This window comes from Heterocephalus glaber, unplaced genomic scaffold, assembly GCF_053883595.1.
Source record: "Heterocephalus glaber isolate CG9 unplaced genomic scaffold, H.glaber_assembly_v1.0 deba00001532, whole genome shotgun sequence".
NCBI classification, from domain to species: Eukaryota; Metazoa; Chordata; class Mammalia; order Rodentia; family Bathyergidae; genus Heterocephalus; species Heterocephalus glaber.
In genome coordinates this window covers 687,050-705,590 of record NW_028258330.1, presented here as the reverse complement: position 1 = coordinate 705,590, position 18,541 = coordinate 687,050, and the positions used below count along the sequence as shown (strand labels likewise).

The following is an 18,541-nucleotide window of genomic DNA, read 5'->3' as shown; positions in this document are numbered from 1 at the left end:
GCAAAAGAGGGGTAAGGGCCTAGGGGGCTCAAGTCCCCTTTAAGGCCACACCCCCAGTGACCTCTCGGCCTCCCTTCCTCCCAGCAGGCCCACCTAGGAAAGGTCAACTTCCTCCCAAGAGCACCAGGGCCTGGGACAGCACCTTCCACAGGCAGCCTTTGCAGGACATTGGAATCCAGACCATAGCACAGACCCAATTCAGCCTGCATATTCACTCTCATGTCGTGCCCCATGCCAGTGCCAGAGTGTGACCTCCAAACACACCAGAGAGTGGAGACATGCGGCCCCTCCACAAGGCTGTTCCCCACCAGGCCCTAAGGTGCATGGTGGAAGCTCAGCTCACAGCACCAACCAAGGAGGGGGTTACTCAGCATGAGAACCTGTGCCCAAGGTCATCCCCATAAAGCAGGACAGCGGGCTCTCGGGTGTGACCCTGACCACCGGGAGGCCTGTGGGAGGGGCTTCTAATTAGTGACAGAAAATTGAGAATGGAGTAAGGTGTTACCTGGCTCCCACTGTGTAAACACATACAGAAGGAAAAAGAGATCTCCAAAACCCAGCAAGCACACCAACCTTACGGGGGGCTTTAAGAAAAGAAACCTGCCCATCTCTGCATCTCAGCAGACAGTGTGTTCGTCCATTTCATCCTATACTGGCTGGTATTGCAGTTTATTCTATGCTTTGTGCATGTTACATGTGCTTTGCTTTAAACATTACTTCTATATAATGTATTAAAACCCTCAAAATGGTCATTCCATTGAGACCTAAAGGCTGTACCTATGGGTTCTGTGTGTCTTACAAGGAGTGCTGGGCCGGGTCACAGCCAGGTCAAGGCCAAGGCATCATGCATGTGAAGTTGTGGGCAGCAGAACTAAAAAAGCCTTTCTTGCTGGCCCACTGGGCCCATTGCTCCTCCCTGAGGTTCACTGTAGGTCCTAAGTGCGAGATGCATAGCATTCCAGCCTGTTAGGTCTCTAATCGGCAGCTGCTGGGATCAGAGACAGCCACTCTGAGGCAGATGGGCCAGGTTCACCTGCAGCTAGGCCCCTCTCAAGCTGCCTGGCCGAAGCTTTGTCAGCCTCCACCTCAGCTCCGCTTCTGGAAGTGGTGGTGGTGACAGTGTCCGCTCTTCTGGTGGCTCAGTCAGCATGGCTCTGACACCACCCACCCACCAGGCAGGAGCCTTATGCTAGGAGTTACAGGGGAATCCACACAGGTGTCCTGTCCAGGGAGCTTCATGTATCAGAGAAAACCAGACCGGTGCCCAGGCGTTAATCCTGGTTACTCATCTCTGCAGTGCTGGAGTTACTCATCTCTTCTGGCTGGACCTGGGGCCTCTGCCTGGGGTTCAGCCCATACCTGGGTGAGCTGCCAGGGCAGAGGGTGACTGTCCCCTGAGAAGCCTGGGCCACTGATGGACAGATCTGGTGGACAAGGTTGCATCAGCTTGCACCTTCTGTGTCACCTGCAGACCCTGCAGGATGGAGCCTTATGCCTACAGCAGGGCCTGGCTAATGGCACACTTTCTGCCCTCCCTCAAGTCCCTGTCTTCCCAGCTACTCCTGCCCAGGGCTTCCCAGAACCTCCTGAGGAAACTGTGTCTGCAGCTGCACATCAGCAGATTCAACCAACCACAGACCAAAACATCCAGAAAATGATGGTGGCTACACTGAACACAGGCAGAACTTCTTCCTCATCTTTATTCCCTGAACAAGACAGCAATTATTTCAGAGCACTTGCCTCTATCACTAGAAGTCCTCAGAGATGTGCTAGGCTGTGTGAATACTGTGCCTTTCCTCTAAGGACGTGGGCGTCCCCAGCAGTCCTGGAAGTAGCTCTCCCCGGAGTCCCCAGGTATGCTGTGTGTAGGGTGACACCCCTTCGGGGCTTCGCCCAGGTGCAGGAATGGAAGCCTGCTGTTCTGCACCACTCACTTCTCTGTTTGGCCCTGAGTGGACTCTGACCCAGGACAGGTGTGGAGCAGAGGGTCCCTGGATTCTGATGGGCAGCTGTGTCCCTGGGGAAGTGTCCTCCACATGCAGGGCTGGGGTGACTGAGTTGGGGCATCCTGGGATGGTCAGGACAAGTTGCACCAACTCAGGGACAAGCTCAGGGAAAGCCCCTCAGATCCCTCACAGAGAGGCATCCCTGCAGACCACCAGGGGAAGAAGGTGTCTACTCTGGGCCCCCTCAAAGCCACCAAGTCCTGCAGAGCCCTGAGAAATGGTTCCAAGAACATGGACAGGGACAGGTGTGGCCAGTGCTGGACTCATCTGGAGTCACCACCATGGGAAACTAGGCACAGCTTGCTGGGCTTGGGGACAAAAGCAGCTCTTTGGGGATCACCTTGAGGCTGGGGGCTGCTGGGCTCACTTCCTACCCCCACTGGCTGCCAGCACCAATGGCAGTACTACTGAAAGGCTGTGCCTCCCTTTCCTTCTTATCCTGTACCTCTAGAGGAGGAGCAGGACAAAAGAGACTCAGCATTAGCTTGCTGATGAGAGCCAGGGTCTAGAACAGGAGCTGTGCATGGCTCACTGAGGCTTGAGAGACTGAAGCTGCTCCCAGCTGTCTCTGCACCCACAGCTGCAGGTACTGAGCTTGACTCTGACACCACCCACAGACGGGCTGGCAGAGCAGCATGGAGGGGGTGCTCAGCATGCAGGGCAGTGTGTGGGGGGGAGTGCCTGCCACTCCTGCAGAGCATCCAAAGGTGCCAGGACCCTCCAGGCTAGAGAGGAGAAAGCAGGAAAAAGAAACAAGATACATGGAATGGACTATTACTCAGACTTTAAAAAGGAAGTGATTCTGCCATCTGCTATCACATGAAGGGATCCAGAGAACTGAGTGAACTAAGCTAGACACAGAGAGGCAGAGATTGCACTTCACCTGTATGATAGAGAAAGTGTATTCGTACTGTTGAGACAAGATATCTGACACCCAAAGGGAAAGGGGGAAAGGTTTATTTGGCTCACAGTTTGCAGAGGTTTCAGTCCATAATCAGCTGGCTCCAAGGCAGGGTGGCACAAGGGCAACAGTTCATGGCAGTTGAAGAGAGCAAAAGCAAAAAGAGAGCTTAGCAGTGCCTTTCTGCCCCTTTTATCTTATTCAGACTACCAGGATTCAGGCGGTGCCAAACCAATCACTCATGTGTAGTGGTTTAGTAACCACACACCCTTAATCCTAGTATCACACACTAGATTCAGCCACCTATGACCGCATGAGGCTTTGAGGCGACATCTAGACCCAAATCATAACAGAGTGCAAAGAATAAAAGCTGTTCCCAACCACATGGTGGCACACACCAGTAATCTCAGCACTCTGGGAGGCTGAGTCAGGAGGACAGTAAATTCAAGCCAGCCTGAGCAATTTTTCCAGTCCTTAACTCAAAATGGAATTATAAGAAGGGAAGAAGGATGTATCTCAGACTCTCTGGGTTCAATCCCAGCACCCCAACAAAAGAATGTTCTGAATTAACCTATGCAAATTAATTTTATTATGTTTTAACATCAGAGCACATGGTGTTTTGATCTTCTATAAGGCAAAAGCAGAGTGGGTAACAAAACTGCATATGAACAAACATGGTTCAAGAGCAAGGCCTGTCTGTCATAGTCTGAGGTACAGTTTTTATGGAAGACCCAGTTTTATTTATCCCAAAAGGCTGACAAACCATGGCCATTCAGTGAAAAGGCCATCAGAGCCAGGTGTAGGGGTACATGTCTGAAATCCTTGCCCTGTGGGAGGCTAAGGCAGGAGGATCACAAGTGTAAGCCCAACTTGGGCAACTTAGCAAGACCCTGTCTTAAAGAAAAAATATATACTCGGGAAGTAGCCCAGTGTGAAGACACTGAGTCCAATCCCAAGCACCAAATAAATAAACCAAGGATTCAGGGTTGGGGATGCAGCTCAGTGGGCAAGCCCTCGGCTCCGAGCATGAAGGCCCCAGATTTGATTCTCAGTTCCCAGACCACAAGATGAAAAAGCAACGATGGTGCAGTGCATTCAGAGTTTGGGATAAACTTGTAGATGGGAGTGCTGTTGCCGAAGGGAGGAGGAGGATGGGTGGTTACATGAAATGGCAGAGGTGTTAATCCAGTCCACAATAATGCTCACCTTCTTAGCTCTATTCACCTTGTAGCATCATGTCGCACACCTGCAGTAGAAGCAAGGGCATTGGTTTTTATAAAGAGATTGAGCAGCAGGGACCACAGGCTTCTCTGCCATGTTCAGGTGGAAATGGGCAGCAGGGACCTGCTGTGGCATCTGGTTCCCCTGGCTGGGACACTCTATGGGCACCAATTCCCCAGAATCCATGGCTCTTGCCCAAGGAGCTTGCATCCAAAGAGGCTTGAAGGATCCCAGGGTGGGGCACACTGCTCCCCCAACCAGGCTCCATGTTCCTGTGCGGAGCACCTTCAGCAGACACAGAAGAGCCAGGATCCAGGGCGACCTGCAGGCAGAACTGAAGAAACATCGGAACTCCCGGGGCATGGAACAGGCTCAGCAGAGCAAAACCAACGACAAAAAAAGAAGGGGATAAGACACAGGAACAGAGGTGAAAAGGGCAAGAGATTAGCATGAAATGTGAACAATGGGGTAGGTGGAAAATTAATATCGAAGGGGATAATATTTAAATGTCAGACCATTTAAAAGCTCCTGTGAAGAAAAAGGTGGGTGAAATAAGAGATTTAAAATAAATGTTGAAATGAACAAACAGCAGCCTAGAGCCAGCAAAATTAAAAGGAAAGCCTGGAAGTTAAAGACTGTACGTTAAAGCAAAAATAAAATTCAAATGAGCATGCAAAGTTAAAACAAGACTAGGAATTGGAAATGAAATAAATATAGTTCTTCAAAATGATTTTTAAAAAGATGAAATTTCACCAGCACCCACTCCACCTCCCTGCAGCTCAGCCCAGAACAGTCATGAGGAGGGGAGGCAGAGGAAGTCCAGGGAGAGGCTGGGGCTGGGTCCAGACAGAGTGTCATGGCTAGGTCAGGGAGACAGCGCTCCTCCTGTGGGCCGTGCTCAGTGATTCCAAGAGCAACGTGGAGAAAAGGCCAAACACGAAATCCATGAGGAGGTCACAACCCGTGTGTACATGGAGTGAGCACTGTATTCTGTGTGATACCCCCGGGTCCCTGAACAGTCACCTGGCATTCGAGATTGAGGACACACCAGGGTGGGCATGTTTTATTTAGGCTCTGGAAACAGTCAGCACACACACATGTATGTTGGTATATGTGTGTGTTTCAATTATTTATTGTTATAAAATAATGGAGCTTTGATTTCTCTTGAACTGTTTTATTCTTCTTTTCTCCCTCCACTTATTTAGAAGGCATTTTATTTATATCACCAGATTCCACTCTTAAAAATTTAATGTGAATTCCTTATTATGTAAATTCCAGAGTTGACACTGCCTTCACCCTTCTCCTTAACCGGGGTCTTATAATCCTTTCTTATATCATTGGTCATATTTCTACTCCTCCTTGCATTTGTTCCCCTAGAATTCATCCCTTTGCTATCATTATTGCTGCTTTTTTCTATAATCAATGCTTACAGAAGATCACCCATGTTCTTCTCTTGCTTTCCACACTGTGTCATATTTACTTTCTTCAATCAATTTCCTTTTGTCTGGAGGACATCCTTTAGCAGCCCTTTCATGAAGGTCTGGTAGTGGCTCATTCTCTGAGGCTTTGCACAAAAGCCTTTTGTTCTCATCTGCACGTGAGAGTTTAACTAGGTATAAAATTCCAGGTTGAAAGTGTTTCCCAGCAACTATGAAATTACTTTTTTTATTTTATTATGGTTTCTGTTGTTGAGAAATCTGCTCTTAGTTTTCTTTTTCCTGTGGGAAATCTAACTTTTTCCTCGGTTCAGACTGCAGTTTTGTCTTTGTGTGGTCTCTGTAGGACACAGAGGTGTGGGGTAGCTTCCCCTTGTCAGCAGCCCTGTGCATCTAAGCCTGCAAGTTCACAGCTTCTGTCAGTTCTGACACACTCCGAACCCTCCAAACATCACCTCTCCCCATGTGCACTGTCCTCCCCTCTCTTTGGATTCCATCTTCTTACTGGAATTCTTGTTAGCTGTCTGAGGGACATTCTCCTCTCCATCTTCCATCCACCACATCCTCATGTCCTGTCTTATGCTGAGTCTGCCCTGCTGTCTTCAGTTCTGTGTCTGGTCCAGTGAGTCCCTCCTCAAACATTCTGTTTGCTTATTAATTCATCACCATATTTTACTTTTACTTTTCAGTTTTTATTTGAGGAAATTCCAATTTGCCTTGATTCTTGATATTGTATTTTTACCCACTTGGACTGAGTTCCTTCTATGCCCTGAATTCGTCACAGACTCCTTTTATCCCTTATCTGAATGCGTGGGAGCTCCTCCATCTGTTGAGATGGGCTCAGAGTGGGCTGCTTCTTGGCACTTTCTAATTTTGGATTGTGACCCTCCTCAGTGGAACTTTGATTGAAAATCATTGTTGAGGATTTCCTGCCATGAGGTACCTCTAGAAATCATTCACTTGACACTTTTAATCAGTTCCACAGCATTGGGGTTTTCGACTGCAGATACAAAACTTCCAGACCCCAGACCCACATAGGGTAGAGTTTCCAGCACTTTCCCCAATGCCAGGCCAAGCAGACTACCCATTTTCCCTTGCTGCATGCAGGCACAGAGATTCTAACTGGCATTTCCACTGGCGTGGTGACTTTGAGGTACCATACCATATTCCTGTGGGGTCTCAGCTCTACATCCCCTTTAGGGCCTCATTTCCTCCCTCTAGGCAGCCACTAAAGCCAAGGCTTGTTCCCCAAGGCTACCCATGCCCCAAGGCCTCATCAGGATCCATTTGGCTTTGGGACTCTGCTTCTTGTCCCTCCTTCACTTTAATCCTCAGGGTACTCCTTTCCCTGTGCCCTCAGCTGTACCTTTAGAGAACCCTTTGCACACACAGGTGCTTGGCTTCAGAAGAGTTTCAAGTTATGTAGCTTAGCAGCATTTAAAGCCTCCTGAAAATACAAAGAGATAGCAATATGAGGTTTCAGCAGGATGGACATAGGTAAGGGACTCGAAGCCCTTGGTGGGCCAAGTGCTGTCTGCCCAGTCCCTAAGCTCCCACCTGTGCTGACACCCATGGCCCATGTCACTCGGGCCTCCTTATGACTTGAGGCTCGCTTCATGGGAGCACACTAGGAGCACCCCAGGTTCAGGAGTGATAGGCTAGACTTAGCTTCTGCTGCTAGGGAATGAGCACAATGGAGGTTGGGAGTATCCTTAGCATGCAGGGCAAGGGCTTTCCGGGCTGATTCCAATTCTGGGACCCACAGGGACATGCAGAGCTCAGCCCTTGAGTCCTGGGACTCTGCTCAGGATTCAGAGGACCTGAGAAGCTGAGACACTGCTGAAAGGGAAGGCTGAGGCCACTCTGCGGCTGCAGTGCTTTTCCGATTCAGATTCACAGTTTACAGGATTGTGCAAGTCTTGCAGGAACACTGTGTCACCAACAGGTCTGATTTTCCACTTCTCACTTCCTGGGGCTTAGCTAACCTTGAAGGAAGTGTTTTTGCCTAAGAGAAATCCCTAATGCACAGGAAGCTCGGTTCCTGTGTGGCTGCAGGCACCAGGTACCCAGGCGGCACTGCCCATGCCCCAGCCTGGAGCTCTGATTCACAGCCCTGGGCTGTCTAAGGTGACTCATCCCATCTCCACGGCGAGCCCATCTCAGCTCTATTTCCATTCTTTAAAGCAGGCCTGTGAACAGTTAGGAATTCACCTGCTGGCAGTGTGAGATTTAAGGAAGCCATGAGGACCACCCCACAGCAGGCCCTGCAGCCAGCCCTCAGCTGGGTTGCAGGCACATCCTGGGGACAGACGGCTCTGCAGACTCCCGGAATGTGTGCTCCATCCCAGTGTAAGCCCTGACCTTCACCAGGCCTGGGAAACCACCGAAAGCAGGCAGAGGATTGCTGGAAAATGAATTTGCAATTTGAGTGGAAGAGGCTGGGATGGAAGTGACTCATGTTCTCCTCAATCAGTCTCTGATGAACTAATTTCAGCTGCTGATTTTTTTTGTTTTTCAGGCTGAGTGGAGTTTTTCCCATGAAGGTCCAAGAAGCCGACTGAGAGGTTATTACGCTCCATGATTAGAAGCTGATCTGGCTGTGAGGTTGTGCATGCACTTCTGTATTTTTGTGGCAGAGAAATGGGAGGGTTTGTAGTGGAGAAACACTACCTGTGGGAAGCTTATGAGTGTTTTGTCTTTATGGTTTGGGTTCATTTTAGATCTGAGGCTTAGTAAAACCCACAGCACAGGGAAAGCTCATCACAGTTTGCTCTGTGGACCTCCTGTTGCACCCACATGTCCTCTGTGTGTGCAGGGGATGGAAGCAGGCTTAGCACACCCTGAGCACACACTCTGCCCTGGGCTACACCCCAGCTTGGGTGTCTTTAACAGACTGGCTGTGATGTGCACAGGGAGCAGCCAAGTTATCATCGCTGCAGCTGCATCTGTGAATGTGGTGGGGCAGGGGGGAAGAAGCACTCAGCCTTTACAGCTGCCTTTACCTTCCTGTGGGATGGAGCACAGCAGCCCCAGCAGGGTCCCAGGTATGCACTGTGAGTCTCACTGCTGACCCCAAGCACAGCACGTGGGCTCTTTGACCTGCAGTAATTCATATTCCTTGAGAACTCTGAGTCTACTAGAAACCCTTTCCATTCAGCAGGTTTCTCTCTTTCTCTCTCCCTCTCCCGCCCCTGTCCCTCTAACTCCCTTACACATATGCATGCACACACCACACTCACACACACACACACACACACACCCCTCACCACCACCACAACAAACACAGGATGTATTTGCTAATTGTTGTCATAAAACAGCCACTGATCTCTCATTACTCAGAATTGGGAGATGCGTGCATATAATCCCAGTTAGTAACCAGCCCAGGCTAGCAGATATTTAGGAGAGCAGACCAGGCTGCTGTCTCTTATTTTCTCTTCACTATTGTATTTCTCCAATTCTAAGATGCACATTCTTCTCATGTTTTTAAAAAAATTCCAAATTCTTAAATAAGGACGCATCTCACAATTATCAGTGGGACTGACACTTGATGAAATATGGTAAGGTTTTCCCTGAGCATATTTTTATATATGTTGGTAAATCTAGATTATGATTAACTGTGTAAAACAATAATTATGATACTTACCTGGCAGAGAAAATACCATGATCACGAAGGTGGTTTTCCAGGGTGAGGCTTATCTATTGCACTTCGGGTGTGCTGGCCCCTGCGATTTCCCCAAATGTGGGAAACTCGACTGCATAATTTCTGGTAGTGGGGGACTGCGTGCACGCTTTCCCCTGGTTTAAAAAAAAAAAACAATAATTATGTGGGGAGTGGTGGTGCATGCCTATAATGCCAGCACTTGGGAGGCTGAAGTAGAAGGATTGCCATGAGTTTGAGGCCAGCCTGAACTAATAGTGAGACCCTGTCTCAAAAAACCAAAAATAAATAAATAAATAAACAATAATTATAACTCACTGTGGGCTTAAATATGTATCTTTAACATCTATCTTTATGTTTCTATTAGCATAAAATTGTGCATATTATTATTTATAATATTTTAAATTTGCAATATTTATATGCAATTTCTGCATTGCTGGGATGAAACTCATGACCTCACAATGTTAGCCAAGCCCTCTACCACTAAATGACATCCCCACACTCTCATATAAATTAAAACAGGAACAGGAATACCAAATTGGAAGATGGCAGTAAGAATTAATGTATTTTTTTTAAGAATTAATGTATTTTAAAGTTCTTGCATTTTCCAGAAAGAAGTAAAAACTACTTTATGCAAACCCTGAAAGTAAAAAGATCATGTTCCAGGCTTGTATGCCATGCCCTGCTTTGGGAAAAGTCATCTTTTTATTGCACTAAATACACATGACACAAAATCTACCTTTTTAGTAATTTGTGTGCACAGTTCAGCCATGTTAAGTCTACCCCTACTGTGTGCACCATCAGGCTCCCCTCCTCTCCAGCACCTCTTGTTTCCCAGACTGAGACCTCGTACCCTTAAGCATCAGCTCCCATCCTCACTATCTGCAACCAGCATCACTCACTCTCCATCTCTAGGACCTGACTCTGGATGTGTCTTGAAGAAGCCGAGTCATGCGGTGTTTATCCTCCCCCTGAGCATGTGCTTGCTGAGCTCCTCCTCAGGCAGCAACTGAAGGTTTCTTTCCTTCCTTCTCAGGCTGCAGTGACCTGCACCATTCTCCACACACATTTGTTTGTTCTCATCTTTTCTTCGGTGCCCTTGCCATCTCCGACTCCTTGGGTGTCCCTCTTTCTATGATCCCTCTGGGTGCAGTTGTCAGGTCACAGATGGTTCTGTGTTCTGCTCCCAAGGACCCAGGGCTGTTTTCCACTCAGCTGATCTGGTCACTTGCAGCCACCCACCCCAGGTTCCCATCTTTCCACCTGAGGGTGATTGTTCAAATATAATTCCTGTGTGGTTTCTTTGGCTACAATAGTAGAAATGTATTTTAAAAATTAAATAGTACACAGAAGTCATCGTGAAAACCTGCACCTCTTGCCTGGGGTCCTGGCACAAGGATCCTGACCTCAGCCTGCTGCTTGAGGTGTCTCCTGCCCATCTCTCCCCTTGGACAGGGACCACTGTCCCTAGCCCATGTCTCCTGGCCTTGATTTCAGAGTCTCCCCCACTCCCCTGGGGATGCCCTGTTCTGAAAGTGCGGGGGTTACTAGCTGAAGGTTTGGGCTTTGTGCACACATGAGAACACCCACCCTCGCCTCCTCAGGGCTTGGCTACTCTGCATTGTCCTTCCTTGGTCACTGCTGTCCCTCCCTGTGCACCCTCACACCCCTCTTTCCTGTCTGCTCCCCCCTGCAGCCTCCAAAGCCTCCCCTTCACCTGGGAGCATGGTGACCCTAGGGAGACCTCGAACCCTGTGCAGCCAGCTGGGCCAAGATCCAAAGTTCCCAGTGGCTCAACCTCTCCTCTACACAATAGGTGACGTCAGTGCCTGCCTAAAAATTACCGTGAGAATGAAACAGGACAACCCTGCAAAGACGTTGGTGCAGGTCTCAGCATACGGGAAAAGCCCACTGCTTCCTGGCCAAAACGTGATGATGATGATGATCACAATTTTGTCAGGACCTTTAACATCTGTGTCTAACTGTGTTGGATCTATATGCACACTCCAAAGTTAAATTATTATAAACGTGTGACCACAATTCTAGGAACTTCTAGGAACATTGTGACTGCTTTGCTACTGTGGTGATGAACACTGTCACCTCTATCCAGTTTCCAAACTCAGAACACCTACCCCAGAGCAAGAAAAATGTTCTCAAACTCTTTTTCTTACCACTTTTTCTCACCACTGCTCTAAGTAATGAGAACAGCTGTTCTGCTTTGGATCTGGACCCGCGGAACCCTTGCACACTTTTCTGCTTGTGCATTTTCCTGTAGTTTCTGCACAACCTTCTTCTCCCTCTCCCTCTTCACAGCATTGCCCTTGGCCACAGAGATGAGATGTCATCGCCATGAACCCTTTATGTCTACTGTAACTGGGATGGAATGCTCCAGACTGATGCCAGGCGAGGATTTCTTTCTATCCATTCTTGAGCCATTGAGTTTTTCTCATCTCCAGTGAGCCACTTCCTTGGTTTCCTCTGCCATTTTTTTCTGAAGTATCTGTAAACTAGCCATTCAGATGGTGGGTGTGTGAGATAAATTCTCCAATTCCTGGAAACATGCACCACTGTCGCCATCTTGCTTCCTCTTCTGGCTTCTGGCCACTTTTGAATGACCTTGCTTGAGTGTGTGACCCAGAGGGCTTCTCCTGCCCTCTGTGGCATTGCTTTCATCTACACTATATGCTCTGTGCTGATCTGAGTCACAGGACCAGCTGCCATGGTCTCCACCCTGGGCTCCAGGTGGCAGGTGCCACATCCTCCTGCTTCATCTACCACAGCTCTGTGCAATTCTCATATTCATTACAGATTTTGTCCCATTTTTCTCTTGCTTTGGGCAATTCCCTCACTAACATTTTAATGAGGTCCTGGAGAGGGGCGGAAGGGGACACATGTCCTCTCCTCCACCTTGCACAGGAAGGACAGTCAGGCTCTGTCATCTTCTGGGTCATCCTTGATTTCAAGTCCATGGTTTCTGCTCTTACCTCAGTGCCACTTGTTCTATATCTTTACCTTTATTGTTATGAATTTGGATGTTGGTTCATTGCCCAATGCTTGCATTTACAGCTATCCTAAGCTATACCCTAAGTGCTGCTTCACCTACACCTCTAGGCTTTGAGAGCTAGTTTTCAGTATGATTCAATCCCAAGTAACAACATTTTGTTATGATTCCTCTTTCCTTTGTTGGTTATTAAGAAAGCATTCTTTTGACTTCATTTCCAAATGAATGGGTTTTTAATTAAACATATCAACTTTTGCATTAATTTTGTGGTAGTTAGAGAAAGCAGCTTACAAGTTACTGATTGTTTGAAATTTTCTGATACTCTATGGCCTTATGCTTGATCCATTTTTGCAAAGAAGTAAGGACAATGGAAGAGGGAGGGAGAATCTGTATTCTCTAATTGTTAATGCTAAGATTTATATATGCTCTTTTGATCAAAAATGTTATTTTATTCTGTGTCTTTCCTATTTGGGGCCTTTTGAGTCTTAACACAGTTGAGAGCATTATGAAATTTTCTGTCACATTATCCCTGTAATTCTGCATATTTCCTTTTGCATGGTGTGAAGTGACGATCACATACAGGAAACTGAGAATCGATGTACCCACCTGGTGACTGCACCCCTGCTGGTCACCATACTACTACACAGTACACTTGCATACTGATTTTCCAACTTCTAATCCTGTGTCTTTATGCATTGGATGCCTCTCCGGACTAAAGTTTACTTTAATTGACAATTTCACTTAATACTGATGTATTTGGACTTGCTGTCCTCCTAATTTTGTATTATTATTCTGTCCTGATTTGGGTGGTATCTGATTCACTTTTTTCTTGCCTCTTTTCATTGGATGAGGTTTTAATTTTTGTTCCAGTCATACTCATTTTCCTCTCTCCTGGTATGGGATATAGACACCTCTATTCATTTGGTAGTTATCCTCGACATTGACTTGACATATTTAACCAGGACTAGAACTGAATGTTTTAACACTTTTCTGGAACATTAAAAGGATTTTAGAATTGCCCCCTCCTGATTCACATACTGTTGTTTTCCAGTGTTCAGCTTTTTAAGAATAAGCCTTACAACTTAGACTTTTTTGCAGAGTTGGTGTTCAGGTTTATAAGCATGTTGCTGGTCTATCTGCTCAAAAGTCTTGCGTCTCAGCCATCAGCCAGCATGCCACTTCTCTGGGAATCACATCCTTCAGAATGCATTTGGATTTAACTTTCTCCGTGGTTTTCTCTAGTTATCTATCATGGCTCAGTGCACTTTTGTTCCTGAGAGGAGCTCCAAGTGGAGAGCTAACCCCTTTCAGCTGTCCACTGGCTGCCCTGGCCACGGGCTGCGTGTGGTGTTATTCTGTTTGGTTACACTCACCACTCTCTGACCTTCTTCCCATTTCACCTCCAGATGTTTTCTCAAATGTCCAGCTATGTCCAGGAACTGTTTCCTGGGTTTCTCATAGTCCTGAACATTTTAAAGATAGCATTCCTGCCAGTATTCTGTCTCTTCTCACCAGCCCTCTCCCTTTCTGAGAATCCTGATGGGATGTAGTTGAGCTTTCTTATTCTGTAGTCTAGATTATTTTTTGGTATCAGGGACCTCACACTTGCCAGCCAGGTGCAGTGGTGCTGAGCTATACCGCCAGCCCCTGTAGTCTAGATTCTTTTTTTTTTTTGTATTAAATTCTTTTATTGGTACATTGTAGGTATACAACACAATTACATTTCTCATTGGGAATTGTACCTTTACATAATGCATCTTGCTTCTTATTTTTTCCCCATTCCTAGCCCTCCCTTCACCCCCTCCACCCTTCCCTGTTTACAAAGACTTTATTTCCATTTTTTACATTTCTCAGCATGTTTCCTTTCCCTTCTTTCCTTTCCCATGCCCCTCCCAATACTCCTACCCCTTTGAACCTTTTCTTCCTCTTTTGCATTATCAATTATTCATTCTAATCATTGGTACATTTTAGGTATACAATATAATGACATGCATCATTGGATATTTACACCTTTACATAGTCTCTCTTGGTTCTTATTTTTCACCCTTGCCCAGCCCTCCCTTCAACCCCTCCAGTCCTCCCTATTTACAAAGATTTTGTTCCTATTTTTCCATTTTCTCATATTAATCCCATTCCCTTCTATCCTTTTCCCTAGCCCTCCCACTTCCTTCCCCTTTGCCCCTTTTCTTCCTATTTCACATTACCTATTATACATTTAGTCCTTATTTACACTTTCAGTTTCTCACACCAGAGAAACTATTCGGTATTTACACATGTGTGTCCTATTTATTTCACTTAAGAGTATTGCCTCAATGTGCATCCACTTAGCTATAAATGTCTCTAATTTCTCATTTTTTATGGCTGAGTAGTACTCCATTTTAGAAAAAAACCACATTTTCTTGATCCAGTCTCCAGTTGATGGGCATTTGGGCTGTTTCCAAGTTTTAGCTATTACAAACTGTGCTGCTATGAACATGGGTGCACATATATCACTGTGGTATGATTCTTTTAATTCTTTGGGGAAGATCCCCAGCAGTGGAATAGCAGGGTCAAATGGGACTTCCAGTCCTAGTTCTTTGAGGTATCTCCATACTGATTTCCACAGTGCTTGCACCAGTCTACACTCCCACCAGCAGTGGAGCAGGGTTCCTCTTTCCCCACAGCCCCACCAGCATTTGTTATTGGTTGATTTCATGATAGCAGCCATTCTTTCTGGAGTGAAGTGGAATCTCAGCATTGTTTTCATTTGCATCTCTCAAATGAACAATGATGTTGAACATTTTTGCATGTATTTATTTGCTATTTCTACTTCTTTGTGTGAGAAATGTCTGTTCATTTCAGATGCCCGTTTTTCGATTGGGTCTTTAAATTTGGGAGGTGTGATCTTTTTAAATTCTTTATAGATTTGAGATAGTAGACCTTTGTCTGAGGAAGAGCAGGTGAAGATTTTTTCCCACATTGTGGGTTGTCTCTTCACAATGCTGGTGGTTTCTCTTGCTGTACAGAAGCCTTTCAATAAAAAGAGATCCCACTTGTTGATTGTTTGTGCTAGTTCACAGGCAACTGGGGTTTTGTTCATAAAATCTTTTCCTACACCGATGTCTTCAAGGGTTCTACCTAACCTCTGTTCCAACTGGTTCAGAGTTTCTATTTTAATATTTAGATCTTTAATCCATTTTGATTTTAGTTTAGTGCATGGTGAGAGATATAGGTCTAGTTTTAATCTTTGGCAAGTCAAAAGCCAATTTTTCCAGCACCATTTATTAAAGAGGCTATCTTTCCTCCAGTGAGGGTGTTTGGCTCCTTTGTCAAAGATGAGATGCCTGAGTGTGTCTGGCATTGTTTCTGCATCTTCTAATCTGTTCCACTGGTCCTCAGGTCTGTTTCTTTGCCAGTACCATGCTGTTTTTATCACAGTAGCTTTGTAGTAGAGTTGCAAGTTGGGGATTGTGATACCCCCTGCCATGTCTCTGTTACCTAGAATTGCTTTTGCTCTTCTGGGTCTCTTCTTGTTCCAAATGACTTTTTGGATTGTTTTCTCAAGGTCTATGAAGTATGCTGCTGGGATCTCAATTGGAATTGCATTAAATCTATGTAGCAGTTTTGGAAGTATGGCCATTTTCAGTATGTTGATCCTTCCTACCCAGGAGCAGGGGATGTCTGTCCATTTTCTGATATCATCTTCAGTCTCTCTTTTCAGAGTGCCATAGTTTTCAGAGAAGAGGTCTTTGATTTCTTTTGTTAGGTTGATTCCTAGGTATTTCAGTTTTTTGGATGCTATTGTGAAAGGAATTATTTGCCCTATTTCTCTCTCAGTGAGTCTGTTATTTGTGTAGAGGAAAGCTATTGATTTTTGTGTGTTGACCTCATAACCAGCTACTTGACTGAATTTGATTAAGTCTAGAAGACTTTTGGTGGAGTTCCTGGGGTCTTCTATATAGAGTATCATGTCAACTGCAAATAATGACAATTTGACTTCTTTATTTCCTATCTTTATTCATTTTATTTCTTTCTCTTGTCTAATTGCCATGGCTAATGTTTCCAGAACTATATTGAACAAGAGTGGTGATAGTGGACATCCTTGTCTTGTTCCTGATTTGAGTGTGAAGGATTTCAGTTTTTGACCATTTAGTATGATACTGGCTGTTGGTTTTTCATAGATGACTTCTATCAGTTTGAGGTAGAGACCATCTATTCCAATTTTTTGTAGGGTTTTTATCATAAATGCATGTTGGATTTTGTCAAATGCTTTTTCTGCATCTATGGAGATAATCATATGGCTTTTGTCCTTGGCTCTATTGATATAGTGTATTACATTGATTGATTTTCATATATTGAACCATCCCTGCATCCCTGGGATGAATCCCACTTGATCAGGGTGTATGATCTTGATGATCTTCTGCATTCTATTTGCCATTATCTTATTAAGGATTTTTGCATCTATGTTCATTAGTGAGATTGGCCTATAGTTCTGTTTTTCAGTTGAGTCTTTCTCTGCCTTGGGGATCAAGGTGATGCTTGCTTCCAGGAATGAATTTGGGAGTATTGCTTCTCTTTCAATTTCATTGAAGAGTTGAAACAGTAGTGGCAGCAGTTCCTCTCTAAATGTCTTGTAGAATTCAGCAGTGAAGCCATCAGGGCCCGGGCTTTTCTTAGTTGATAAGTTTTTAATTACATTTTCTATTTCATTGGTTGATATTGGGTTGTTCTGAATTATTAGGTCTTCTTCGTTCAACTTTAGTAATTCATATGTATCTAGGAATCTGTCCATTTCTTCTGTGTTGTCCATCTTATTGGCGTATAGGTTCTGGAAGTAGGTATTGATGATCCTCTGGATTTCTGCTGGGTCTGTTGTCATTTCACCCTTTTCATTCCTAATTGCATGGATCTGGGCCTTTTCTTTCCTTTTTCTGACAAGGTTGGCTAAAGGTTTGTCAATTTTGTTGATTCTTTCGAAGAACCAACTATTGGCTTCATTGATTTTTGGTATTGTTCTCTTAGTCTCCATTGCATTGATTTCTCCTCTGATCTTTATAATTTCCTCCCTTGTATGAGCTTTGGGGTTATCCTGCTCTTCTTTTTCTAGAAGCTTGAGGTTCAGCATCAGGTTGTTTAATTGGGCTTGTTCTGTTTTCCTAATATGCGTATTCACTGCTATGAATTTCCCTCCTAAGACTGCTTTCATTGAGTCCCATAGATTCCGATATGTTGTATTGTCATTGTCATTTAATTGAAGGAACTGTCTGATTTCTTCTTTAATTTTCTCTCTGACCCATTGGTTATTCAGAAGTGTGTTGTTCAATTTCCACGTGTTTATGAAATTTTTTGAGTTTCTTTTGCTATGGATCTCCAATTTCATCACACTATGGTCTGATAATATACAGGGGATAACTTCAATTCCTTTGCACTTACTTAAACATGTTCTATGCATGAGTGTGTGGTCTATTTTTGAGAATGACCCATGTGCAGCTGAGAAGAATGTGTATTCTGATTTTGTGGGGTGGAAGACTCTGGAAACATCTGGTAAGTTCATTTGTTCAAGAGTTCGATTGAGTTCTAGTATTTCATTCCTTATTTTTAGTCTAGTTGATCTATCTATTTGTGACAGTGAGGTGTTGACGTCCCCCACTACAATTGTAGTAGTGCATATATGACTTTTCGTGTCCATTAGTATTTGTTTTATATAGTTGGGTGCACTAGTGTTTGGTGCATAGATATTTATGATTGTCATCTCTTCCTCTTGAATTGTTCCCTTTACAAGGATGTAGTGTCCTTCTTCATCTCTCTTAATCAGTGTTGGTTTGAAATCTACTTGATCTGCCAAGAGGATAGCTACTCCTGCTTTTTTTCGGGTTCCTGTCACATGCAGTATTGTTTTCCACCCTTTAACTTTCAGTCTATGAGTTTCCTTTTGAATGAAGTGTCTTTCTTATATGCAGCACATTGTTGGATTTTGCTTCTTGACCCATTCTGCCAGTCTATTTCTTTTGATTGGTGAATTGAGACCATTAACATTGATGGTTATAACTGAAATCTATTGACTTGTCATTGCCATGACTTTTTCTTTTTGTTGGGTTCTCCCCCTTTACATTTAATTTCTTGTCATGCCAGATGGGTTCATTCTGCTTTGCTTCCTGGGGTTGTGGTCCTCAATGTCTGTTCCTTGGATATTGTGTAAAATTCTTTGGAGTGCTCGTTTGGTATTCACGAATTTCCTAAGGTGCTCTTTGTCATGAAAGTATCTTATTTCTCCATCCATTTTGAAAGATAGTTTTGCAGGGTACATCAATCTGGGTTGGAAGCTGTTTTCTTTCAGGG

The 18,541-nt window shown here is 45.0% G+C and overlaps 1 protein-coding gene and 1 non-coding gene across 4 annotated transcripts in view; both read left to right on the top strand.

Annotated features, from left to right (window-relative positions):
* Nucleotides 1-18,541, top strand: part of Syndig1 (synapse differentiation inducing 1) — a 138,275-nt gene that overhangs the window by 29,114 nt on the left and 90,620 nt on the right. For 2 of the 3 annotated variants that reach the window (XM_004874782.3, XM_087188619.1), the window contains exon 2: nt 8,083-8,168. The gene's annotated coding sequence lies outside the window, so the exon portion shown is untranslated. The remainder of the gene's footprint in view (nt 1-8,082; nt 8,169-18,541) is intronic. The other variant, XM_087188618.1, reaches the window with a different exon arrangement.
* On the top strand, nt 9,200-9,362 carry LOC147824608 (U1 spliceosomal RNA). Its single transcript, XR_015442089.1, has one exon. It is a non-coding gene; the product is annotated as a U1 spliceosomal RNA (small nuclear RNA).